This window comes from Psammomys obesus, unplaced genomic scaffold (assembly GCF_907164565.1).
Source record: "Psammomys obesus unplaced genomic scaffold, mPsaObe1.curated_primary_1811, whole genome shotgun sequence".
NCBI lineage: Eukaryota > Metazoa > Chordata > Mammalia > Rodentia > Muridae > Psammomys > Psammomys obesus.
In genome coordinates, this window is record NW_026596176.1 from 1,588,310 (window position 1) to 1,597,657 (window position 9,348).

Genomic DNA, 9,348 nt, shown 5'->3' on the forward strand with positions numbered 1-9,348 from the left:
GGGGTTTTCACATGTCCTATTATTTTTTAAATTGTTTTTATAATTTAGAATTTCATGCATATACACGATGAAAATGTGTGATTATACCCAGCCCTCATCTTCCTCTTCCATGTCTTTAATTTCTGTGTGTCTGTGTGTGTGTGTTCATGAAGGTCAGAAGGGGCATCAGATCCCATGGAGTTGGAATTACGGGTGGTTATAAGGTATCTAACATGGTTGCTGGGAATCAAACTCAGGTCCACTGCAGCATGGGAAACCTTCAAGTGGTCATGCACCCTCAAAAAAAGAGTGGCTCCTTCTACTACTGGCCACAACCAACCTCCACTAGCTACTCAGTAAGGGGAGATCTTCTGCCCATCTATGCTAAGATTTTGGTAGGCTTGATCTTGTCCAGGTCTGGTTCAGGTAGCCATAGCTGTTGCAAATTCAGAGTTAAATAGTTCTGTCATGTCCAGAAGACAGCATTTCACAGCACTCCTTCCCATGCTTCTCTCTCACACTCCTTCTGCTTCTGCTTCTTCTGTGATGGTCCCTGAGCTTTGGTGATAGTCGGGGTGGTGGTGATGTGGACCTCCCCTTTAGGCTGAGCAGTTGGGTGATGTGGACCTCCCCTTTAGGCTGAGCAGTTGGGTGATGTGGGCCTCCCCTTTAGGCTGAGCATTTGGCCTCTTACTCCCAGCACTCTTTATCAGTTCTGCATCTCTCCACTGCTGCTCACTGCAAAAGGAAGCTTCTCTGATCAAAGTTTCATATACTTTCTTTAATAATTTCTATTTTGCTTTTATTTTATGTGTATGGCTGTTTCGCCTACATGTATGTCTGTACACCAATTGCATGCCTGGTGCATGTAGAGGCCAAAAGGGGTGCCACATCCCCTGGAACTGGAATTACAGGTGGTTGTTAGCCACCTGGATCCTCTGGAAGAGCAGCCGGTGTTCTTAACTCCTGAGCCCATCTTCTATGGTTTCTAATGCTCTTCCTCTTTCTCTTTTTGGGATAGAGGTGATTCTTTGATACCTGGCTCTTTCTATTTTGGGTGTCATTCACCCAGTCATTCATTCATACCTTGGAAATATCTATCCTAATTTATGTCACCTAAAGCACCAACCGTCCATTACTATGAGGGTTACCCTGTTCCAAGAGACTTTCAGAGACTCCCAGGAATATGGAAGGCATTTCTGCCATCAGGAAGAAGCCAGACTCATACCCAGGCTATAGGAGTTCCCCAGTGTCCTGCATAGCTTCTGTCTATCCCTGGAGTGGAGGTTGGAACCCAGACCCTGATCTAACAGCAGTGGTGAAAATAAGTAAAATTTGGGGATAGAATAAATGTGAGAATAGAGGGATTTGTGAGATTTTAGGAAACCAAGAAGCACTGAAGTTAAGAGGGAAGGCAGAAAGGTAGCTGAGGAGAGTCTCAGGAAACAAAGGAGGTACTAAGTTGGCCTGAAGCCAGAGTCCAGCCCTGGGAGCATGCAAACTCTTAATGTGTGAACTCAGCCAGAACCAAGGATGGTAATGAGAGGTGGCTCTCAGCATCCACTTGTACCTCATTCATGACTGTTTTGCAGATGTTGGCCAAATGTTGGCCAAACAGACACAAGGAGCGATGGTAAGTGACTCAACCACGCCCACTCTGAGCTTGCATCCCAAATGTTCTGTTTCCTTCTTGGGCTTCCTGGGAGAAGGTGGATATGTCGGATTTAGACTGATTTTTGTTTCCTTCCAGATTTGCTTCCCAAACCTAGCCTCAGTGCTTGGCCCAGCTCAGTGGCACCAGAGAACAGCAGTGTGACTCTGAGATGTGTGAGTCCCAGGCCGGGCATACAACTTGTTCTCAGAAAGGGAGGTATTAATTTGGATTCCAGGCTGCCACATCATCTAACAGAGAGGACTGCTGAGTTCCATCTGAATAACCTGCAGCAGGGGGATGCTGGATATTATACCTGTGTGTACTATATAAAGGAGTCCCCCAGTAAAATCTCATCTTCCAGTGATGTCCTCTTACTGTTGGTCACAGGTAAGGAGAGGCTATCTTAGAACAGCATATGGTGATTTTCAGAAAAGGATGAGTGAGTATGGACCAAAGGGAATGCAGGCAGGGACAAAAGGGCATCATCTGGGGCTGGTAAGATGGCTCAGAGGACAGAGCTTCAGCTGCCAAACCAAGTTTGGTATCAGGGACCCACACGGTGGAAGAAGAGACACCCACAAGTTGTACTCAGACCTTCACATTCCCGCCATGGCATGCTACTCACCCTCAATACATAAATAAGAACGCAATTTTAAAAGATGTGGGGAGGACATGAGGTGATGAGGACAAAATTGAACACCCCAGCTTTCCTCAAATCTGTAAGAGTGGGGGGAAAAGCTCTTTTCTGTACTTGTGCTTCACAAGAATAACAACAATTAAGTCAAGGAGGGAAAGGACTTACAAGGCCCTACTGTTATGACTAAACTATTGGCTGTGGGTAGACTCTGTGTGAGAGGGACACTGTCTTTAGCTGTGGTGCTGAGCCCACCGTGTCCAACAGACAGCTCCAAAGCAACCGTCACTCAGATGGCCCTGTTTCAGTAGATCCCCAAACAAAATGAATGGAAATAAACACAAGAGAGATTTGTGGGGATGTTAGTGTGGGCATTAGAGGGGATGTGTAAAAATGGTCAGTATGTACCATGTACATGTGCAAAACTGTCTAAAGCCATATTTAATTAATATATATATATATATGTTTGTTGAGAGTCAGGATAGACTGTGGGAAAGATTAAACATCATCAGGACCCTTGCAAAACAAGAACAAATATAGGACGTCAGACATCCCTTCCCCTCGGAACTTGTTTCTCTTACAGGATACTCGTCTAAGCCTTCCATTCAAGTCCACCCCTCCGGCCAGATGACCACAGGAGGAAAGGTGAACCTGCAGTGTGAGAGGCCACACAACTTGACAGAGTATAAAATGTTCGCTCTGCTAAAGGAGGGAAGGCCATCGCTCCTACAGCTTCTGAGTTCAGAGAACAACAAGGTGGAATTCACCCTTCAGAATGTGACAGTCGGTGATGCAGGAAGGTACAGCTGTGTGTACTTTCAGGCAGAAGCCCCCTTCAGGGCCTCACATCCAAGTGATCATCTTGCTATATCAGTGGCAAGTAAGGATTTTATGATGGCAGTGTTTTCCCCTAATAAGATATAGTTTATTCTATAATTTTATTGATTCATCACTGTACTAATTTCTTTCTTTCTTGAAAAAAATATATTTTTGAAAATGATGTGTATGTGTGTGTGTGTGTGTGCCCATGAGTGTGGGTACATGCACATGAGTGCAGTGCACACAGGAGGCAGAAGAAGGCCCTGGGTCCCCTGGAGCTAGAGTTAGTGATGATTGTGAATTGCCTGATATAGGTGCTGGGAACTGAAATCAGATCTTTGCCAATACCTATACATTTAACTGTTTTCCCCTAACATTTTTAGTTTCAGTTCTTACATTAAGGTCTTTGATTCATTTGGTGTTGCTTTTGTGCAAGGTGAGATGTAGGGATCTAGTTTTCTTCTACGTGTGGGAATTCAGGTTTCCCAGCACTTGTTGAAGGGGCTATCTTTCCTTCTATGTGAATTTTTGGCATCTCTGTCAAAAAGTGTCTGCAGCTGGGTGAGCTTATATCTGGGTTGTCTGTTGGGTTCCTTTGTTACATGTGTCTGTTTTGTGCTATTGCCATACTGCAATAGCCCATTCTTGAGTGAAGCTGAGACTCCCAGGGGCTCAGATGCCAAGTGACGTTATTCTATGCTCAAGGCCCACAGACCTCTGCAGTGTGAGGGGAGATACTGATCTGCCACAGATTTCTGTGTTCTATGAATTTCCTTTGATCTATGTTTTGCTTGTAAAACTAATTCCTAAAGTTTCAAAGGAGATGAGGGAAAAGGAAGTAAAAGAAGGTTATAAATGAGGTAAAGACAAAATAAATAAAGGAAAAGAGCTAAGGCAGTGTGGTGACTTGGATAGGAATGGCCCCATTAGGCTCATACATTCCGTGGTCTCCAGTTGGTCTCCGTTTGGGAAGGATCAAGAGGTGTGCCTTTGTTGGAGAAGGTATGTCACTGCAGGGGCACTCTGAAGTTTCAAAAGCCCATGCCATTCCCAGTCAGCTCTCTGTCTCAGGCTTGTGTGTCAAGGTGTGAGCTCTCAGCCACTGCTCCAGCACTGTGCCTGCCTGTTGCAAAGCTTCCTACTATGGCGGTCATGAGCTGTAACCCTCCCACACTGTGAGCCCAGAATTAAATGCTTTCTTTTATGAGTTGTCTTAATCATGGTTTCTTATTACAACAACAGAAACCCTAATCAAGGGGCTGGAGAGCTGGCTCAGAGGTTAAGAGCACTGGCTGTTCTTCCAAAGGTCCTGAGTTCAATCCCCAGCAACCACATGATCTATAGTGAGATCTGGTGCCCTCTTCTTGCCAGCAGGCACAAACACAGGCAGAATAGTGTATAAATAATAACTAAATAAATCTCAAAAAAAAAAGAAAAGAAAAAAATAATTTTTAATAAAAAAGAAAGAGAGAAAGAAAGAAACCTTAATCAAGTCAGGCAGAATCCCAGTTGGCCTGACTGTCAACTTGTCTCAGCTTGGAGTCATCCATGAGAAATAAGAGGCCTCCGCGGAGCAATTTCCTAGGTCAGGCTGGTTTGTCTGTGAGGGGTTGTCCTGCTTAGTGATGTAGGAAGGTCAGCTCACTTTGGGTGACACCATTCCTCAGGCAGGTGGTCCTGAAATGTATGAAAGAGCAGCTAAGCACGAGGCAGAGTGAGCCAGAGAGCGAGCTGAAATGCAGCTTTTTTCTTTTTAAAGAGTTATGTGTATGAGGCTTTTATTTGTATATATGTCTGTGTATCACATTGGTGCTAGGAGCCCAGGGAGGTGAGAAGAGGGTGAGGCCCTGGAACTGGAGTTATGGCTGGTTGTGAGTTGCATGTGGTGGCAGAGAACTGAACCCAGGGCTTCCGGAAGAGCAGCCAATGCTCTTAACCACTGAGCCATCTCTCCAGCCTTTCTCCATGGTTTCTAGTTTTAGTTCCTGCCCTGGCTTCCCTATGACCATGGGTTGTAACTTGCACAATGAGATAAACTCTTTTCTCCCCCAGGCAGCTTTTGGTCAGAGTGTTTCTATAATGGCAACAGAAAACAAACCAGAGCAGACAGAAAGAATACACAGAAAATAAGGTTTCTTAAAAAAATCCACATTTCAACTGTCATAAAACCCTATGTTTTGTGTTCAGGGGTTAAAACTGCAAAGAATGGACAGATAAAAAAGAATGAGAGAAAGAGATTTATTTATGTAATTGAGCATTCTATTTGCATGTATGCCTGCATGTCCAAGTCAAATGTGGGTGATTCTGACTTTGGGGAAGAAGGATGCTCCTTCCAAACAGTGCTGATCATCTTCTCTTTCAGTTTCCCCAAGTGACATATCAGAATACTATACCAAGACTAATATCATCCGACTGGGAATGTCTGCCATATTTGTGGTCTTTATGGTAGTTTTCCTGGCTGAAGCCTGGAACAGCCGGAAGGCACCACCAAACAGACCCAGGTAAAATAACCGAGATTTTCCCTATTTCACGAACTGTTGGGTAGTTACGAGTTTTTTTGTTGTTGTTTTGTTTTGTTTTGTTTGTTTTTTTGGCCACCAAATTAATGGAATTATAACTGAGAAATAAAAAAATGGTCAGGTGTGATGGTGCACACCTTTAATCCAAGCTCTCAGGAGGCAGAGGCAGGTAAATCTCTATGAGTTCTAGGCTAGCCTGGTCTACATAGTGAGTTCTACACCAGTTAAGGCTACATTGTAGGGCTGGAAAGATGGTTCAGTGATTAAGAGCACTGGCTGCTAGCCCTGAGTTCAATTCCCAGCACTCACATGGTGGCTCACAACCATCTATAGTGGGATCTGCTGCCCTCTTCTGTCTGATGCTTTCTTCTGTCATGCAGGCATCATGCAAATAGAATGCTCAATTACATAAATAAATCTCTTTTTAAAAAGGGCTACATTGTAGGCCCTTGTTTAAAAAACAAACAGAAGACAGAACAATGTAAAAGAGAAAAACAAATTTTGCTATCTTTAATTTTTGTTAATTATACATGAATCAACATGAGAAAAAGAATTAAGTAATTAAATGTATATTGAGAAGTTACACTAATAATTAAATGATTACCACAAAGCAGCTAATGAACCTACTTATGAAAAATTTACTTTTATAGAAAATTCCCACAGTACATTACTGTCACCACACTGTGGTTTTGATCATTATGGGGTTATCTAAACATCAGGCTTTACTGTGGAGTCTTCTCCTGGTTTTCCACATGGGCAATAATATCATTTTATGTAGAGTATATTTTTTACCATGTTGTGTTATCCTGTTTACTTTATGCATAGATATATTTACCATATCTAGATTACTAAGCAGTACAATGTTCTTTCTCATTAAATATCAGCTGAGGCCTCAAATTTGTGAAATATAAAATTACCCATGGGGCTGGATAGATAGATGGCTTAGTGGTTAAGAGGACTCTCTGCTCTACAAGAGGTCTGAGTTCAATTCCCAGCAACCACATGGTGGCCCACAGCCATCTGTACTGGAGTCTAACGCTCTCCTCTGGCCTGCAGACAGAGCACTCGTATACAGGAAATAAGAATAACAACAGCAGCAATAGCAAAAGTGTGCCCTGCTCTTGCACGACCTGAGTGCAGTTCCCAGCATCCACAAAGGGTAGCTCACAACCGCCTCTACGTCCGGGCCCAAGGGGTCTAACGGCCTCCTGTCCTCTGCAGGTCCACCCCAGGATGCACATGTCTACTCCCCCCCAACACAAGTTTGTTTTTTTTAAAGTACCTACTGTACCTTCCAAATATCTCAAGTTGGAGAGGAGAGGAAGTGGGTGTGGAGACCTCAGAGTAGAACCTATGTTTGGAGACCCCACAAAATTAATATTTTTCAAGAAGTTGACATGGCTTCGTGGATAAAAGCACTTGTTGCCAGACCTGACACCTGAGTTTGGTCCCTAGGATCCCCTCCTCTCCCCTGTGTCACTCTCTCTGTCAGGGAGTTCAGCCCTGAGTACTTCCTGCCCCAGATATACTGGCTGTGAGCTCCTTATTAAAACCAATCAGCAGACAGACAACATCTGATATGCCTCTTAGGCTGCCGTTGGGCAGGTGAGGAAACCTGGTGGCCGGCCATAGAAATGACAACACCAAAATCCTGCCAGCACTTAGCTCTCTGCGTGTAGAGAATTAACAATTGAAAATACAATAAACTTATACAATTTAAGGCAGGTCACCCTAACAGTTTCTCCACTAAATTCAGCCTAATCTTCTTTACCCACAGGCCCTACAGCACCCCAGGGCAGCCATGAATCCTTGGTCAAGGAGGACAAACAGCTCTTCAGTTTTCTATGGAGCCTGCACTGCCCACTCTTTTAGAGCTATCCAGGGATGGGATGACAGTTCCATCTCTTCATTCCTTCCATGCCACAGAGGACAGAACTGGGCACGGATACTTATTGGATACTTCACTGTTTTACACTTACTACACTGAAAACTACAATTGTGTTTTTCTGTACAGATAGGGCATGTTGGCTAGAACATAAACCAAAGCCTTTGTACTATGGATCTGTTTCTGTGTTCACAACTGTGTTAGTGTGATCCAGAAGGCTTTATTTTATAATTCCTTCAGAATGCATTTTGTTTGCCTTCTCGGGTATGCTTGGCTCTATGTTTGTAGTATGCAAATTATGTACTTTTACATGGTATAGATTACATGTGTCGAATATACAACTAATTGTAATGCTTTTGATAAATTATTGGGTTGATGCTTTGTTCATTTTGTGTGTGCTCACATGTGTGTGTTTGTGATGTGTGTGTGCATGTGGAAGCCAGTATTACCTGTCTTTCCTTTATTACTCCCTACTATGTTTTAACAGATTTATTTATTTATTTATTTATTTGTGAGTGTGTGTGTCTTATGTGCAGCCAGAAGATGGCATCAGATCCCCTTGAGCTGGAGTTCTGTAACTCCTTTTTGTAACTCTGCCACATCCCTAGCACAGCTTTTTTAGTTATTTTACTTACCTTTCTTACTTTGAGTTGTAAGAATATAAAGATTGTCTTCTTAAAAAAATAATTTATTTATTTTTATGTGTGTTGGTGCTTTGCCCATGTGTACTTGTCTGAGTGAGGGTGACAGATCTTGGGGTCACAGATGGTTTTGAGCTCCCATGTGGGTGCTGGGATTTGAACCCAGGTCCTCTGGAAGAGCAGCTGATGCTCCTAACCACTGAGCCCTCCCAGCCCAAAGATTGTCTTTTTTTATGATGTCTTTTTAATGCTAAAGAATTTGAACTTCCATGGATCCTCTGAAGAGCAGCAAGTGTTCTTAACCACTAAGCCATCTCTCTCTCTCTCTCTATCCCTCCATCCTGTTTTTTTGAGACAAGGTCTCTCACTGAACGTGGGGCTAATGATTTGTCTAGACCTGTGGACAAGAAGCCCCACAGATCCTCCTGTCTCCTCTGCCCAGCAGGGACTTACGGGGACATGATGGTACATCTAACTTCTTATGTGGGTGCTGGAGATAAGAAGTCAGGTCCTCCCCGCCGCCAAACCTTAGTTGGAGAGACAACCCTTGGAGGTCTCCATCATGTCCCTCTCCTTGAAGCTTCAGGAACTCAGTGGAAGACGGAGAGGAAAGACTGTGGGAGCCAGAGGGTCCAGGACAGCAGGAAAACACAACCTGCAGAATCAACTAAGTAGGGCTCATGAGGACTCACAGAGCCTGAAGCAGCAACTGTGGAGCCTACACGGGTCTGTGCTAGGTCCTCTGCGCATGTGTTATTGTTGTTGGCTTGCTGTCTGGGGTAGACTCCTGACAGTGGGAGTGGGGTGTCTGTGTCTTTTGCCTGCTCTTAGGACCCCTTTCCTCCCACTGGGTTGCCTTGCCCAGCCTTAATGTGAGAGTTTGTGCCTACTTTTATTGTATTGTGTGCTATGTTCAGTTGATGTCCTTGGCACACCTGCTTTTTTCTGGGGGAAGAGATGGATGAGATGGGTCTGGGGGAAAGTGACAAAGTCTAGCCTTGACTCACAGGGTTAATCTTAGGATGACAGAAGCCAAAAAGCTGGTTGCTCCTCAGCTCCTCAGGCTAGAAACTGTTAGCTTCTAGCATTTTTTATTTGTTTTGTTTGGCTAGTCTTTCTTTCTTTCTTTCTTTCTTTCTTTCTTTCTTTCTTTCTTTCTTTCTTTCCTTCCTTCCTTCCTTCCTTCCTTCCTTCCTTCCTTCCTTCCTTCCTTCCTT